The sequence below is a fragment of the Lathyrus oleraceus genome, chromosome 7, assembly GCF_024323335.1.
Source record: "Lathyrus oleraceus cultivar Zhongwan6 chromosome 7, CAAS_Psat_ZW6_1.0, whole genome shotgun sequence".
NCBI classification, from domain to species: domain Eukaryota; kingdom Viridiplantae; phylum Streptophyta; class Magnoliopsida; order Fabales; family Fabaceae; genus Lathyrus; species Lathyrus oleraceus.
This window is the reverse complement of record NC_066585.1, coordinates 402364569-402381688: the sequence shown is the minus strand read 5'-3', so window position 1 is coordinate 402381688 and position 17120 is coordinate 402364569. Positions and strand designations below refer to the sequence as shown.

Here is a 17120-nt window from a genome sequence, read left to right as displayed (position 1 = left end):
TATAGTAAACCTAACCATCCCAGCCAATAATTTTGAACTTAAACCATCCCTGTTGCAACTAGTGCAACAAAGACAATTCGCGGGTCTCGCTACTGAGAACCCAAACCAACATTTAAAAATATTTCTTCAATTAGCAGACACTTTTAAAACCAATGGAGCTTCTCTTGAGGCAATACGTTTAAGATTATTTCCTTTTTCCCTCAGAGATAAAGCCCTATCATGGTTAGATTCCCTTCCACCCAATTCCATTACGACTTGGGATAACCTTAGAAGAGTTTTTCTTGCTAGATATTTTCCCCCGATTAAGACCGTCGTTCTTCGAAACCATATAACTAGATTTACCCAAAACCAAGAAGAATCGTTGTTCGAAGCTTGGGAGAGATATAAAGAGTTGTTACGAGCATGCCCACATCATGGTTTAGAAAATTGGTTAATCATTCAAACCTTCTATAATGGACTTCATTACAACACAAAGATGACCATCGAAGCTGCCACAGGCGGTGCTCTGATGAAAAAACCTTATCCTGAAGCTAGTGCCTTCATCGAAGATATGGCTCAAAACCATCAATCATGGGGAGTCGAACGAGCGACAGTTGAGAAGAAGGAAGCCCAAGGAGGAGTGCATGAACTAAGCTCTATAGACATGATGTAAGCTAAAATGGACGCATTAGCCCTTAAAGTCGAGCATATGTGCATAAACCCGAATACTGTAGCCGCAGTTTCGTCGGATTGTGAGATATGTGGAACCAAAGGACACCAATCTGCAGAATGCAGTCTATTAAACGAAACCCACTCTGAGCAAGTGAACTACACCCAAGGGAACCCATATTCGAATACCTATAACCCTGGATGGAGGAATCACACGAACTTCTCCTATAAAAACAATAACCCTATTCAAAATAATGCACCTCCGAGACCTAGTTATCAAGCCCCAAGATCAAATCAACCTATGCAACCTGTGCCACCAAAGCTGAGCCTTGAGAAAATCATGGAAAATTTTATCACCGCTCAAACCCAACAAAACAAGGAGTTCATGAACCAAAACATTCATGTTAATGAATTGATTACTCAGTTAGGAACCAAGGTTGACCAAATAGTTACTCATACCAAGATGCTTGAAACCCAGATCTCTCAGGTAGCTTTAAACCAAGCCCCTCAGACTACACCTGGAGGACAATTCCCTAGACAACCTCAACAAAATCCGAGAGGACAAGCCAATGCCATTACCCTACGAAGTGGGAACGCTTATGATGAGCCACCAAACCCTAGATTGAGTGAACCCGAAACTTCTAAGGAATGTACCAAACCCACGGACGAAGTAAAGGAACCAGAGGAATCTGAAAACTAGGAAGGTCGAGAAAAAGGAGAAGAACCTAAAGATAAAACTTACGTACCACCCCCGCCATATAAACCACCTATACCATATCCCCAAAGACTCAAACAAACCCAGATCAATAAACAGTATCAAAAATTTATTAAAGTTATAGAAAAACTTCATGTAGAAATCCCTTTCATAGAAGCCATCACCCAAATACCTTCTTATGCAAAGTTTCTCAAAGACATCCTTACCAACAAACGTAGACTTGATGATCCGAAGCCTTTGGAATGTAATGCTATTTCCGAGGATAAATTAGCGAAGAAAGATAAAGATCCTGGAAATTTCTCCATTCCTTGCCTTTTGGGTAATCATGCCATCGAAAAGGCTTTTCTAGACTTAGGAGCTAGTGTGAGCTTAATGCCTTTAGCAGTTTGTGAGAGGTTAAACTTAGGAGAATTACAGCCCACTAAGATGTCACTTCAGTTAGCCGATAGATCTGTTAAATATCCGTAGGCATTTTAGAAGATGTTCTTGTTAGGAAAGGTCAGTTATTTATCCCTACTGATTTTGTTGTCATGGACATCAAAGAGGACAATGATATACCAATCCTTCTAGGTAGACCATTCTTATCGACTGCAGGATCCATAATAGATGTCAAGAAAGGAAAGTTGACATTTGAGGTAGGTGACGAGAAAATAGAATTTATACTTTCGAAATTTCTTATGGCACCTGTGATGGGAGACTCGTGTTATGCCTTAGATATCATTGATGAATGTGTTAGAGAATTAGAACAAAAAGAAATTATAAAAACAATTAAGTTACCATCAACTCTCATAAGGGAAGATGATGACTTTAAGAAACCCTACATCGATGATAACCTTTACGAATGTTTATCCCTTACCCCAGATCCTATGCCATGCCCTAAGAAACCAACCTTAGAACTTAAGGAACTACGTAAGAACCTGAGATACGAGTTCCTCGATGAAAAGATGAACCGTCCAGTTATAGTTAGTGCTACCTTGAGCCAAAAGGAAACTAACCAGCTTTTAGACGTTTTACGAAGATATTCCTCAGCCTTAGGATATAATATCTCTGACCTGAAAGGTATAAGTCCATCTGATGCATGCATCAGATTTCGCTCGAAGAAGATTCAAAACCCTCTAGGGAACATCAAAGAAGAATAAACCCTATAATGAGTGATGTTGTTAAAAAGGAAGTTCTTAAGTTACTTGAGGCAGGTACAATCTATCAGATCTCGGATAGTAAGTGGGTGAGCCCTGTGCATGTAGTACCTAAAAAGGGAGGCATCACAGTCGTGCAAAACGATAAAGGCGAACATGTAGCAAAACGATTAGAAGGAGGATGGCGGATGTGTATAGATTATAGAAAATTAAATAAAGAAACTAGGAAGGATCATTTCCCTTTACCATTTATAGACCAAATGTTGGAGCGTCTAGCCAAACACTCTTACTTCTGCTATCTAGATGGATACTCTGGATTCTTCCAAATACCTATCCACCCCGAAGATCAAGAAAAAACTACCTTTACATGCCCTTATGGAACTTTGCCTACAGACGAATGTCGTTCGGCCTCTGTAATGCCCCAGCTACTTTCCAACGCTGCATGATGTCAATCTTCGCAGATTACCTAGATGGTATCATGGAGGTGTTTATGGATGATTTCTCGGTTTGCGGATTTGATTTCCATAATTGTCTTGCTAACCTTGAGAAAATCCTGGAGAGATGCGTGGAGGTGAAGCTCGTGCTAAACTGGGAAAAATGTCATTTCATGGTAACCGAAGGAATAGTCTTAGGACATATAGTTTCTGAAAAAGGTATAGAGGTAGATAAAGCTAAAATAGAAGTTATAGAAAACCTAAAACCCCCAAAAACCATCAGAGAAGTCCGAAGCATTCTTCGACACGCTGGATTCTACCGGCGTTTTATTAAGGACTTCTCCAAAATAACTAAACCTTTAACTGGACTTTTAATGAAAGATGTTGAATTCATTTTTGATGAAAAATGTAATGACGCATTTAATCTTTTAAAGCAAGCATTAGTATCAACACCCATTACGAAACCACCTGATTGGTCGGAACCTTTCGAGATAATGTGCAATGCTAGTGATTATGCAGTTGGAGCCGTTCTAGGACAAAGGAAAGATAAAAAATTACATGCCATTTATTATGCCAGTAGAACCCTAGATGCTGCCAACTTAACTACGTAGCAACTGAAAAAGAATTACTCGCTGTAGTTTTCGCTATAGACAAATTTAGATCTTATCTAGTAGGAGCAAAAATTATAGTTTACACCGATCGTGCTGCCATTCGTTACCTATTAAGTAAAAAATATGCCAAGCCCAGATTACTCCGATGGATTCTATTACTACAAGAGTTTGATTTAGACATAAGAGATAAAAAAGGCACTGAAAATGTAGTAGCCAGTCACCTTTTTAGGCTAAAACATCTAAATTCTGAACTAGTACCCATAAATGATGACTTCACCTATGATAGACTGATAGCTAGAGTAGAAACCATTGAAGATAATAACCTAGATCCTGATGAGCACCCCCAAAATTCCTTAGCAATAAGTAATTTACCCTGGTATGCAGACTTCGTTAATTACCTAGCTGCTGATATAGTACCCCCTGATCTTGATTACCACCGCAAGAAGAAATTCTTCCACGATGTGAGAAATTTCTATTGGGACGAACCGCTCCTTTTCAAAAGGGGTAAAGATGGCATTTTTCGCCGTTGCGTTCCAGAAGAAGAGGTAAATAATATTATCGAGCATTGTCATTCTGCACCTTATGATGGACATGCGAGCACCTCTAAGACATACGCCAAGATTCTTCAAGCTGGCCTATTCTGGCCCACCATGTGGCGTGATGTCTATGCTTGCATTGTCAAGTGTGATAAATGCCAACGCACTGGAAACATTTCAAGGGGTGATGAAATGCCTCTAAGAAACATTCAGGAAGTAGAACTCTTTGACGTATGGGGTATAGATTTCATGGGACCTTTTCCACCATCCTTAGGAAACAGGTATATCTTAGTAGCTGTAGACTATGTGTCTAAGTGGATTGAAGCTATAGTTGCACCCACAAACGACACTAAGGTAGTAATCAAACTATTCAAAAACTGTATATTCCCTAGATTTGGAACACCACGTTTAGTCATAAGCGATGGAGGATCACACTTTATATCGAGAATATTTGACAAACTTTTAAGAAAATATGGAGTTTGGCATAGAGTAGCAACACCATACCACCCACAGACTAGTGGCCAAGTAGAAATATTTAATAGGGAGATAAAACAAATCCTAGAGAAAACTGTTTCTATTTCTAGGAGAGACTGGTCTCAGAAGCTTCAAGAAGCATTATGGGCCTATAGAACCGCTTTCAAAACCCCTATAGGAACTACTCCTTATCAACTAGTTTATGGAAAATCCTATCACTTACCTTTCGAATTAGAGCATAAGGCCTATTGGGCCATTAAAACTTTGAATTTAGACTACCAAGCCGTTGGAGAAAAGCGTACCCTAGACATTCATAAACTAGAAGAACTTAGGCAATCTGCCTACGAGAATGCAAAAATATATAAAGAGAGGACAAAAGCCTATCACGACAAAAGAATAGTAAAGAAAAACTTCAATATAGGCGATCCTGTTCTCCTTTTCAACTCTAGGTTACGACTCTTCCCTGGAAAGCTACGCTCAAGATGGACTGGCCCATTCGAAGTATCCAAGATTCTGAGATCCGGAGCCGTGGAAATCAAGAACGAAACCTGTAGTCCATTCATTGTAAATGGACAAAGACTGAAGCTCTACGAAGGAGGAGACATTCCAGCATACTACTCAAGCCACACCGTGATTGATCCACCAATTCCTACCACTACAGGTGTATAAATTCTAATCGTCAAGCTAATGACGTTAACCAAGCACTGCGTGGGAGGCAACCCATGGTTTTTCTTTCATTTTACTTTTTCACATTTATTTAATTTAATTTTTATTTTATTTTATCGTATTTTGCATTGAGACTAAAATTTTTAATGGTTTGTATTTTCAGGATCACTTTCCTAACTTTTACAGGATGCAGGATTTCGACGATATGCACGTAGCCTATAGAGATGATGCTCAGAGAGAGCGCTACAACGCTCTTTATCAGCGCCCTATGGCACCCACACGTTATCCTGATCAGCATTGTATGGAGGCATTGGGCATTGAGCTGAGTATCCGATTCCTTAGCCACCAGCGACACATGGCACTCATCGATGCCACTCAAGGTTCCATTTTGGATAACCTTCGAGAGGTGAGGACCGCTCAGGATGCCCTGCAGGCGAGGATGGATCAGAGAGACCGTCGTCGTACCCGATCCCGTCGTCCACCTCAGGATGGCGAGGGAACTAGTGGACAACAATAGGTTGTCAGGTAACTCTTCCCTTATCTTATTTCGAAACATTGGGGATAATGTTCGATTTAAGTGTGGGAGGAGACTCTATCGTCTTTTCTTTATTACCTTTCTCGTTTTTTCCTTTATCGCTTTTTCTTTGTCGTTTTTAGATAGTTTATTTCTTTTTATTTCCTTTTAGTTGTTTATTTTGCCTTTTAGTATAATGCATGAGTCTGACGAGTCACCAAATATAGTAGATCTTTAGTACAATCCTACCTCCCCATACCTTTAGCCCCACCGAAAAAAAATTGCAAAAGAAAATAGTGTTATTCCGAAATTTTTCAGGTTTTAAAGACATGTTTTGAGTAAGGATGCGGTGACTTGGGAGAACTTTGCGAAACATCAATATTATTTTAGCACCATAGACTTCGTGAATATAGGAACCACTCCCGAAACCCCTTATACCATGGCCTTAATCATCATTTCCGTATAAGTCCTCAGTAGTTTATCTCAGCAGTCAGCTCCGGCCTACGCATCCTCTACGTAGGGGACCGATGCAAATAAGTGAATGATCCAGCAAAAAAAAAATATAAAAGAAAGCAAAAAGGAAACTCCGCGATAGGTGACCCTCACAAAGTCATTTAAACCAAAGAATTGTAAAAATTTGCTACAAAAAAAAAGAAAAAAAGAAAAAGAAAATAAAAAAGAAAAAACTTACCCAGTGATAGTTGGTTCAGAGGTATCTGGCACTAAACTCGGTAGGGCGGATTACGATCCGATCCCCCACAACTACAGTTGGGTCCAATAAAAGGGTTTACACATATTTATGTGCCAGAAACCCCATGCTCAGATCATAATCACTAACAGGCCACTCAACTATGAAGCATGCACGGATAACGGGCTTAATGTGATTGCGTCTGAATGAAAAGGACACAAAAAGAGATGAAGAGGTAGGCCTAGGTATTGTGGGATAATATGGGTTTGTTAATATAGGAATAAAGTTTATGTCCGTATTTGCGGATTAGTGTCATCATGATACCCTTAGTTCACTCAGTTAGTGCCTATCACTGCATCCCGACTCGAACTTAGAATTTTTACCTGAAGCACTCGTTTGCACCAATTTTTCTTTTATGAGCTTTTTAATGTTTTGCTTGAGGACAAGCAAAGGTTTAAGTGTGGGAGAGTTTGATAACACTGAAATTTACCGTATTTTCGACTCCGATTTCACATGCATTCTAGTTGTTTTATTGTTATCTTGTTGTGTTATTGCTATGTTTTCCTTTGTTTTTAGATTTTTACTTTAATCGGAGCCCCGATCGAGAAAAGGAGTGAAAAAGAGCTAAAAATCCTAAAATTCAGCATTTTGTACTTGTGGCCTACCCCATGGCTGGCGCCATAGACCCTGCCATGACGTGTCCGAGCTCAACTTCCCTCAACTGCCACATTCCACACTACTTCCACTAAGGCGCCTCAAATTGGCCTTGTGGCGGGCGCCATGGCCTTGTGGCGGGCGCCACAAGAGGAAAAGTTTTCCCTCCCATTTTCAAGTTGAAGGGCTTCCTTGTCATTTCCATCTTTTTACTTGCTTATAAATAGAAACTCGAAATCACTTTTACAATCATCAAAACTTAGAGCAGAGGCAAACTCATAGCAACTTTATTTCACTTAGGCATATATTCAGTTTTATAAAGTGGTAATCGCTTTGCATTGGAGTGTTACCACAATTGTGTAATCGAGTCTGTGATAGAGTCTGTAATCGAGTTTGGAGCACTTTGGAAGGAAGTTAATCCTTCCGCCATTTTCATTTCCGCTTTGCAATTTATTCAACCCTCCGATTGTAGCAGGTTTTTATTACTTGTCTTTATCTTATTTATTTTCCTGCACTCGCTTTACTTTATTTATTTCCCGCACTCGCTTTACTTTATTTATTTCCTCGCACTCGATTTAAATTATTTATTTCCTCGCACTCGCTTTAAATTATTTATTTCCCGCACTCGCTTTACTTTATTTATTTCTCGCACTCGCTTTACTTTATTTATTTCTCGCACTCGGTTTACTTTATTTATTTCCTCGCACTCGCTTTAAATTATTTATTTCCTCGCACTCGCTTTAAATTATTTATTTTCCGCACTCGCACTACTTTTATTTATTTCTCGCACTCGCACTACTTTTATTTACTTTCCGCATTCGCACTACTTTTATTTATTTTAATGCACTTTTACTTTACCATGTCTAGCTAAATTTATAAGGTTAGAATGTAAGGATCATAATTGAACCAGTAATCGGTACAATTGGTTGTAGAAATACTTAAGGGCTATTTTAACTTTCAACTTAAGTTTTCCCGCACTTCAATTCCGTTGGGTAAGATCGAAAGTCGTCCAACGTCTATTTAAACTTAATTGTTTTTAACTATTTCAAAAACAACGAAAGCGCTTTGTTTAGTTCATTAGGAGATTTTAACATTAAGAAGAAAAGAGATTTTAAAACTATTTTCGGACGCGTTTATAAGTTTAGAGTCTGGTTCGTGAGAACCTCTTTTGGTTAAGAAATCCAGGTTATAATACTTTTCAACTTAGCCAAGATACTATATTTCTTAAAAATAGGTTTACTACTCTAACGCAATGCGCGCCTTTTTATAAGTGACAATAAGAGGGTTTGATTAGGGAGTACAACTCGGTTCTGAATACGCGAAAGCGACAGTTCCTGTTAAATTAGTTCTTTTCAAAGTAGGAAACACTGCTCATAAGTAGCTCTACTAGTAAGTACTTAGATTATCAAACGATTACGTGAATTACATTCGACCCTGTCTTTATTAATTAAATTTATTTCAATACTTTACTTTTCATTGCACACTCTAAAAAACACCTATTTTGATTGCCTTTGATAAACACCATAACAATAGATAACGATAGATTGACACTTGGTCTCTGTGGATTCGACAATCTTTTATATTACTCTGACGCGTTCGTATACTTGCGAAACACCGCATCATGCATGTGGGAGCTATTGTTCCTAGGGGGATTCCACCTGCAGTATTTTGGTATAGTCCAACCCAAAACCCCAATGTTACTTATGCCTTCTATGTAGGTTATATTGGGCATGCAACCGAGGGGGAAGTTTTCGAGGGATAGAAACTTGGGGGAAGTTTCTGTTATCGAGCCAATTAAGATTGTATATCACAGGAAAAGGATAGAAGCTCTGATGCATAAAGTACAACCCATTGTTTTTCATGTTCCTTCACCTTTTCCTTATCTGAATTCTAAGGTTGTGCCTTGGAAGTATGACGCAATTGTTTCAGTTGGTGGTGAAGAAATTTAGTTTTCTAATGCATAGATCGTCAATATATCAGGTCCAAGGAGGATGACCCGAAATAGTCGTGTGTTTGCACCAAAATATACTCCTAGAGTTGTTCCAACACCAGTAGCAGTTATCACTTTTCCTCCTCAGGAGGGGGGTCTGTTTGTGTTCACACTATTCTAGTTGGGGCACCTATTTCTAATATGTCAAAAGGTACTTCTAATAATTCATCTGAAGTAGAAACTTATAGGGGGAAGGAGGTGATTAATGAAAAAGAGCAAGCTGAAAAGATCATTACTGCATAAAAGGGGCATTAATTCTTAAAGTTGATCAAAAGAAGTGATTTCAAGATTGTCGACCAACTGAGTCAAACTTCATCAAAGATTTCAATCCTGTCATTATTTCTCAATTCAAAAGCTCACCAAAAGACTCTTTCTAAAGTTCTTAACACGACCCATGTGATGCATGATATCACAGTTGATCAGTTTGATGATGTGGTGGCCAATATCACAACGAGCAGGTACTTGGGGTTCAACGAAGTAGAATTGACCGCTGAAAGGCATAATTACAATAAAGCTTTTCACATCTCAGTGACTTGTGAAAACACTTTAGTCTCTAGAGTCCTAGTTGATACAGGTTATTCATTCAATGTGTTGCCAAAAAGAACATTGAGTCAATTGCAGTTTAAGGGATCAAAGATGAGGGTCAATGCTTTGATTATGTGAGCTTTCGATGGATCTAGGAGAGATATCATTAGGGAAGTAAGTTTGCTAGTTTATGTGGGTCCCCACCAGTTTATCATCACTTTCCAAGTCATGGACATCCACCCTGCCTATAGATGTCTATTGGGAAGGCAAGGCCATGGACCCATGCATTTGGCGTCGTAACTTCTACTCTGCATCAGAAGTTGAAATTCTAAATTGAATACAAGCTTGTTATCATATGCGATGAGGAGGATTTTATAATCAGTGAGTTGTATTCCTTTTGATATGTTGAAACTGAGGAGGGAATAACTGAAGTTCCTTTCTAAGGTTTGGATTTTGAAGAAATTGGCTCTACCTATGTCAATTAGAGCCAGCCAGTATCCATGGTGCTATCATAAGCCAAGAGTGCTAAGCAGACTCTTGAAAATGGCCCTCTTCCAGGATGGGGCCATATCGTGAAGGTATATGAGAAACATGAATATTTTAGTCTCGGTTATCATCTTATTTCTCGTCATCCAGTTGTGAGGGGAGGTAAGAAGTTCAACCCATTCAGGTTTAGTAGCGCAACCTACCAGTTTGATCCTTTTGTGGCAGTAATAGATGGTGCAAGCTCCAACTAGCATACATTCTTCGGTTTCATCCGCAAGTGTCCTCCTGGATTCAAGTTAGACAACTGGACTGATACGGCAGTCCCTGTGGTGTTCTCAGAAAAAATTTAATGCATTTTATTTTTCTTATCCCATGCTATAGTGATAAATTCATGATCATCAAGCTATGGATAAGCTAGACATCAATTAAACAAGACTCGCCACCGAGCTTTTATTGTTTCTAAGGGAAAAGGGAAAAGTACGAACAAAACCCAAGAATAATAATTTTTCAAATCAAAACTAATAAAATTCCAGAGATTACAGGTAAGGGGGTTGGTTAGACAGTGGGAACGTGTTAGCACCCAAAGTGTCCTAGGTACTCCTAGGGATCCCTTTCTTGTGTGCATATGTGTTTTTATGAAAATGATGTTTGCAAATAAAAAGAGTGTGGGGATGAGAAAAGAATTCATTAATTATATTTTCGTGTTTGACAAGACCTTCGGACTTGTGCCTACGTACCAACATAAATGAGGGATCAACACCTCGTAGTTCGTGGTATCAATTTCAAAGTGAGTGCATTGTGTAAGACCCCAATTTTGAACCTAAGATCCCTCGTACAATTCTATCATAAGCATTAGCATTGGGATCATACCTTGGCATCCTCCTTACCCCTCTTTCATTGGTTCTGTTTTGGGAGAGATCACCTAGCACTTTGTGATTGTATCATACTCATATCATTTCACTAACCAAAATACCAAAAATATGTCTTTGCATTTGTCTAACTCTTTTGTAGGAAGGGTGTGATCTCATTGATTCATCAAGTTCACATCTAAGGTTTGAGACCCTCATGAACAAAGAGCACAACCAATATTTGATTCAAGAATGGTTATGAACATCATATATGAGTCCCAATGTTCTCTACATGTTATATTGATCAAGTTTTCTTCAAGTGTTTGAGGGTGATTTGCCTTGGAAACCCTAGTTTGACTAGGTATCTTGAGTAACTTCTCCAACAAGCTATCTCACCAATTGATCAAATTTCTCAAGGGACACTTCAAAATTCATCATCTTATGTATATATGGTCTACCGTGAGCCAAGAAAGTCAAGAGCATTGGAAGTTAGCAAGTTGGTTGATGGTGGTTGGCCAGATGGATTCATCTGATCAAAACTCGATCTCCCTAGACCCTATCTCCTACAATTTTCACCATATGAAAATTATTCCAAGAGAAAACTTACTCTAAATGACATTGCAAACAATGTTCATGTTGATACTTAGATCTAGTTTTGCTTGGCAAATCATTTTCTATGTTGAAACATTATAGGTCATTTTGTCTAAACCCTAATTTGAAAGTCAACTTCCCATGGCCATAACTTGCTCAATTTTTATGAGATGAAAGCTTTCCAAGTTACACAATCAAATTCTATGTGTCTAATTCAAATTTGATGTTTGGAGTGGGAGCTAACTCAACCTTTTTGAGCATGTGATATGAGGTTACATTATAGGTCACTTTTAACCTATACCATTGATCAAGTGATTTTTCCAAACTTCAAAAATGCATAACTCTATCATTTAAAATCCAAATGACATGAAATTGGTGACCATTTTGAAGGTTTTTGAGAGAGATACAACTTTGATAAAGACATTGTTCTCATTTGAAGCTCATATAAAAAGTTAAGCAAGGTGGAATATTGAGACATATGGCTTGACACTTAGAAAACATTTGATATGTCAAACATTTCCAAACTTCCACCTCAAATTTTATCAAGTTGCAAGCTCCAAATGGAAAAGTGTTGAACATGAAAGTTTTTTCTATTGATCTCACCTTTCCAAAGAGCTCAAATTCATCCATTTTGGACAAAGAATGCATAGGCTACGCATGGCATGAACATGGTGACATCACTTGGCAAGGATCAAACTTCAAATCAAAATGCACACTTGCCTTGCAATCCAAGCTTAATTCAGACTATCCAACATTCATTTGTGGACTTATGGCAATGATTTTATGTGCCTATGCGCGCCCATGAACCCATGCATCATCAATGACCAAATTTGGAAAGTGATTTTAAGTGTGCAAATATCAATGATTTCAGCTATAAATAGAGCTTCAATCGCTTAGAATTTCACACACATTCGCGCCAGCTTTGATCCCCCATCTCAAACCCTCACTTTTTAAAGGATAAACCTGAGAAATTCATTTGAATTTGAGGTTGAATTTCCACTGTTTTGAAATTCAAATCTCCAGGAATCCACAGCCTTGTAAGCACCAATCCTTCTTCTGCAATCAAGTGGAGTAAGATCAAGCACAAGAAAGATCAAGATCAGTTGAATCTAGACCTCCATTGAAGGTGTTTTCTAGAAATTTTGAAATCTTCGATTCTCTCAAATTCTTACTCAATTCTATTGATTCTTTGGTTGTCTGAAGTCCTACCAATGTAGGCAAGAAGATTGAGTTGCTTTGAGGCCAAATCGAAGCAACTCAGTTCATGTACCTCAAATTTCAACTCCATGTATCTCTCAATATACTTAGAGTTAGAGTGAATTGAGGCCAGATTCGAGCTCAGTGCCATTTTTACTTTAAAATCATGTCCTTGTTTTTAATTTTGGTGATGGTTGATGGTGGACCAGTCCGGCGAGGTCCACTGGAGAAGAAGACCGAAGCTACAACTCTGGCCATGCGCTGGCATGTCTCAAACCACAGAATCCATGTAATTTTTTTTAATCTCTTGCGTTCCTTTTGATTACCAATGTTATGACGCGTTGACTTGAGTGCATGATGGAACGCGCGTTTTCCACCACTTGATCTGCCACCTCAATTAATGAGGGAGATCAAGTGGTCCACGTTTTTTCTGATATTTTTATTTTTATTTTAATTGCATTATTTTCAATAATTCATATTAAATTCAATATTGATCCAAAAAATATGGGACTTTCACCAAAAAATTTCAAATATTTTTCTCTTTCATATTCTGAATTAAAATTATTTTTTGGATCATTATTAATCTTTTTCATGAATTAATTGGTTTTGCATTTGTTTTTAATTGTTTAAAAATATTTTTAAATGTCCAAAAATTATGAAATTTTTTCTCCAAGGTCCGTTAACCTTGTTTGACCTCTTTGGTGTTTTGATGAGATTTTAGGAATTTGAATAAATGTCAAATAAATTTATTGACCAATTGTGATGACTTGCTCTTGTTGTTGGGCCTTGGTCAAGGTTGATTTGACTTTGTCAAATTAATATCATTGGATTTAGGGGATTGATGGAATGTACATTCCATCTCCCAAAATGAATGGACGATATTAATTTGGTAAAAGTCCTCCTTTGACCAATTTGTGTTTTGATCCATTCCCCTACCACTTCATCTTATTCCCTTTCTTCATTCATTCATTCCATTTGGCCTATGACATCTCAAAGTCCAAATGCTAGTTGTTTGAAAAATTGACATGAGTATGGATGAGATTAGGCCACACCATTTGCATATTATTTTTGTGTGTGGTATGATTCATGAGCATAGTCCATTATACTATGTCTCTAACATGCATTAACACCAAAATTCTATTTCCCGGCCTCAAATAGTTGCGACTTCTACATAAGTCCAATTACGATTGCTTAACATAACGCCAAATTTGTGACATAAAAGGCATAAGCATTCTAGTTAGTGAGATTGAAAGTTTCCCCTCTTTCATGGTATTGTGTGGAAACTTGGCCTTTTTTCCTTCCTTTGGAATATGTTTTAGTTCAAGGATTCATGCTTGTGATAACTGGGTTGAGTGTTCTCCAAAGAATATCTTGAAATGAAAAGCAAAAGCAAAGCAATACTAACTCCTAATCAATTAACTACTAACTTTTAATTTTAAGCTTTTACTTTAATGCAATTTATTTTTAGCACTCTATTTCATTTGCCATTGTTCATATCATTCTAATTGTTTATGTTAATGCAATTTTCTCTTTCTCCACTTGAACCATATTGTGTGATATATTTTGTTTGAGTATACTTTGCTTGTTTGTTTGGTCTTTGACCATCAATGTACATAATAACAACAAAAAACCCTAAAAAACTTTTGAGTGGACTGTTGGCTTGATCTTATTCAAATGGACTCTAGGAAAACTTCCTATGCTAATGGACTTGGCCAATGCCAATTTGTTGAGAACCAAGTGCTTGCAATTTGAACTTCATCTGATACATCTTTGAAGACCTCTCTAAGTTCATCTGCAACATGATCATTGTGAATTTGTTATTTTGAACCTGTGACTTGTGGAATTCATCTATTACATGGGCTATTTTGGAGGAGATCATGGAATGGATAAGCTTGGATGTGGCCATCTTTATTTGATGCCTTGCTCTTCAAGATAATATATTTGTGCATTTGTGTGTTGCTTGATTCTAAAAGTCCAAGGGAATTCTGGGTTTCTGTCTATTGGATTGCTACCCATTTGGCCAGATCTCTTCAACTCTAAACTTTTAATTTTGTACATAGGATAGTCTCTTCATCTTCTCCCCATTTCTTTAATTTCAAAAATCTCTCCCTCCATTCTTCAAAATCTTCTTTGTGTGACCTACTTTTGTTCTAAACTTTGACCATTTTTTTGCAAAAAAGATAGAAACTTTGGCCTTATGCCATTGCATTTTCAAACTTCTTTTCTTAAATCAAACTTGTAAATAGACTTAATTATACTCGACTTAAACTTTCAAAAAGACAAAAAAGAACTAACTCATTCAAACCATTTTTAGGCCTTTGTGCCTTTCAAACTTAAATTTTGTTAAAAGCATTGCATCCATTTTGAAATTTGTATCAGGAACTACGAGGTTTTGATCCCTTATTTTTATGTTGGTACGTAGGCACAAGACCGAAGGTCTTGTCAAACACAAAAATATAATTAATGAATTCTTTTCTTATCCCCCCATTCTATTTGTTTGTAAACATCACTTTGTACAAAATACATATGCACACAAAAAGGGCTCCTTAGAAGTACCTAGGACACTTTGGGTGCTAACACCTTCCCTTTGTGTAACACACCCCCTTACTTGTGATCTCTGACTTTTATTAGTTTTGATTTGAAAACTTATTACTTTTGGGTTTTGTTCATACTTTTTCCCTTTTCCCTTGGAAACAATAAAAGTGCGATGGCGACTCTTGTTATTTGATCTCTAGCTTGTCAATAGCTTGATGATCATGAATTTCCCGCTATAGAAATTAAGTGGCGACTTTGCTGGGGAGTAGTCTCCAGTGGGTTTAGCCTACTTTTTATGTGAATATATTTGTATATATGTGATGTTTGTACATATGTATGTGTGATATAATCTGCTTGTTATGCTTGGTGATCTTTGAGTGGTGAGATAAGTTCTAACCCGAACTTGAGTGAAATTAAGATAGGAGGATGGTATAGTCATGTTCGACTTGTGTGGAGTAGTCCTTAACAAGTTAGCTTGAGATCCATCCGCTCAGTGGAGACTCTTTTGGATTTGGAAATGTCACACAAGTATTTGTGGTTAGGAATTACTATCTCTAATTGGGTCCGAGAAGCTGAGGACCTTAGAACATTTAACCCATCTGGGCCTATTTAGGACGTAGTGCGGAAACTGTTCAAGTGTAGACTTGATAACAGTTGTTACACGATACTACACTCAGACGAGTTTCTCTTGAGAATATTATGGGTCGATGAGTCAGTCATCTTAACCTGTAATATCCAATAGATGGAATTAAGACTCTGGGAACTTTTTAGAACATGATCTACAAGTTTTTATCCTTAGTTCACTCCTTTGGGATGGTTCTTACACAGACTCAATGCTCGTGACTTGCAACAAACCCTTGATTCTTAATTGATCCAATCAAGTCTTGTCAATCTCAATGGAACTTGGGTGTTGATAAGGTGAAAGCCATAATCCACCAAAATGGATGATTGATCTTGATAATGACTTGATTCATCCATTGACCTTTGTTTTCCTTGTGTGTGATCCCTTATTTGTGATTGTCGCATTCATGCATTCATGCGCATCATAACATTCATCACAAGAAAATTTCAAGGAACTAAGGTATCATTTGCAAATATTTTCAGACCATGGATTGTGGATGAAGGAACACAAAGAAGTACAGTTTCAGATGTCCCGACTTGAAAGAGTTAAGGAAGTTAGCCTCTTTTGTATTAGATCCCTTGGACTTCAAACAACATCATGGGAAGCTTCTGTCTATCTTGTCTGCTGATGTGATTGAAGGACTATTGAGTGTGCTAGTGCAGTTCTATGATCCTCTCTACCATTGTTTCACTTTCCCATATTTTCATCTTGTGCCTACCTTGGAGGAGTATTCTCATATTTTGGGGATACCTGTTTCTAGTAGAGTGCCTTTTAGTGGATTGGAGGAGATTCCCCGATCCAGTATTATTGCTGAAGCTCTTCACTTGAAGAAGTCTGAGATAGAGGCTCATTGGGTGAAGAAAGGAGGGTTATTTGGATTGCCATTTATTTTCCTCATCAAGGAAGCTACTACTTTTGCTCAAGCTAGTAGTGTGGTCGCCTTTGAAGCCATCTTTGTGTTGCTCATCTATGGATTAGCTTTGTTCCCTAACATTGACAATTTATTTGATGTTAACGCCATTATAATTTTCTTGATTGGGAATGCCGTGCCTACTTTGTTGGGTGATATGTATTTCTCTTTGCATGTGATTGAAGGACTATTGAGTGTGCTAGTGCAGTTCTATGATCCTCTCTACCATTGTTTCACTTTCCCATATTTTCATCTTGTGCCTACCTTGGAGGAGTATTCTCATATTTTGGGGATACCTGTTTCTAGTAGAGTGCCTTTTAGTGGATTGGAGGAGATTCCC

The 17120-nt window shown here is 37.8% G+C and overlaps 1 non-coding gene across 1 annotated transcript; it reads right to left on the bottom strand.

The window, feature by feature from the left end:
* Nucleotides 1-313: 313 nt before the first annotated feature.
* LOC127108630 (small nucleolar RNA R71) lies at nucleotides 314-420 on the bottom strand. The gene has a single exon (XR_007796156.1). It is a non-coding gene; the product is annotated as a small nucleolar RNA R71 (small nucleolar RNA).
* Between the last annotated feature and the right edge of the window lie 16700 nt (nucleotides 421-17120).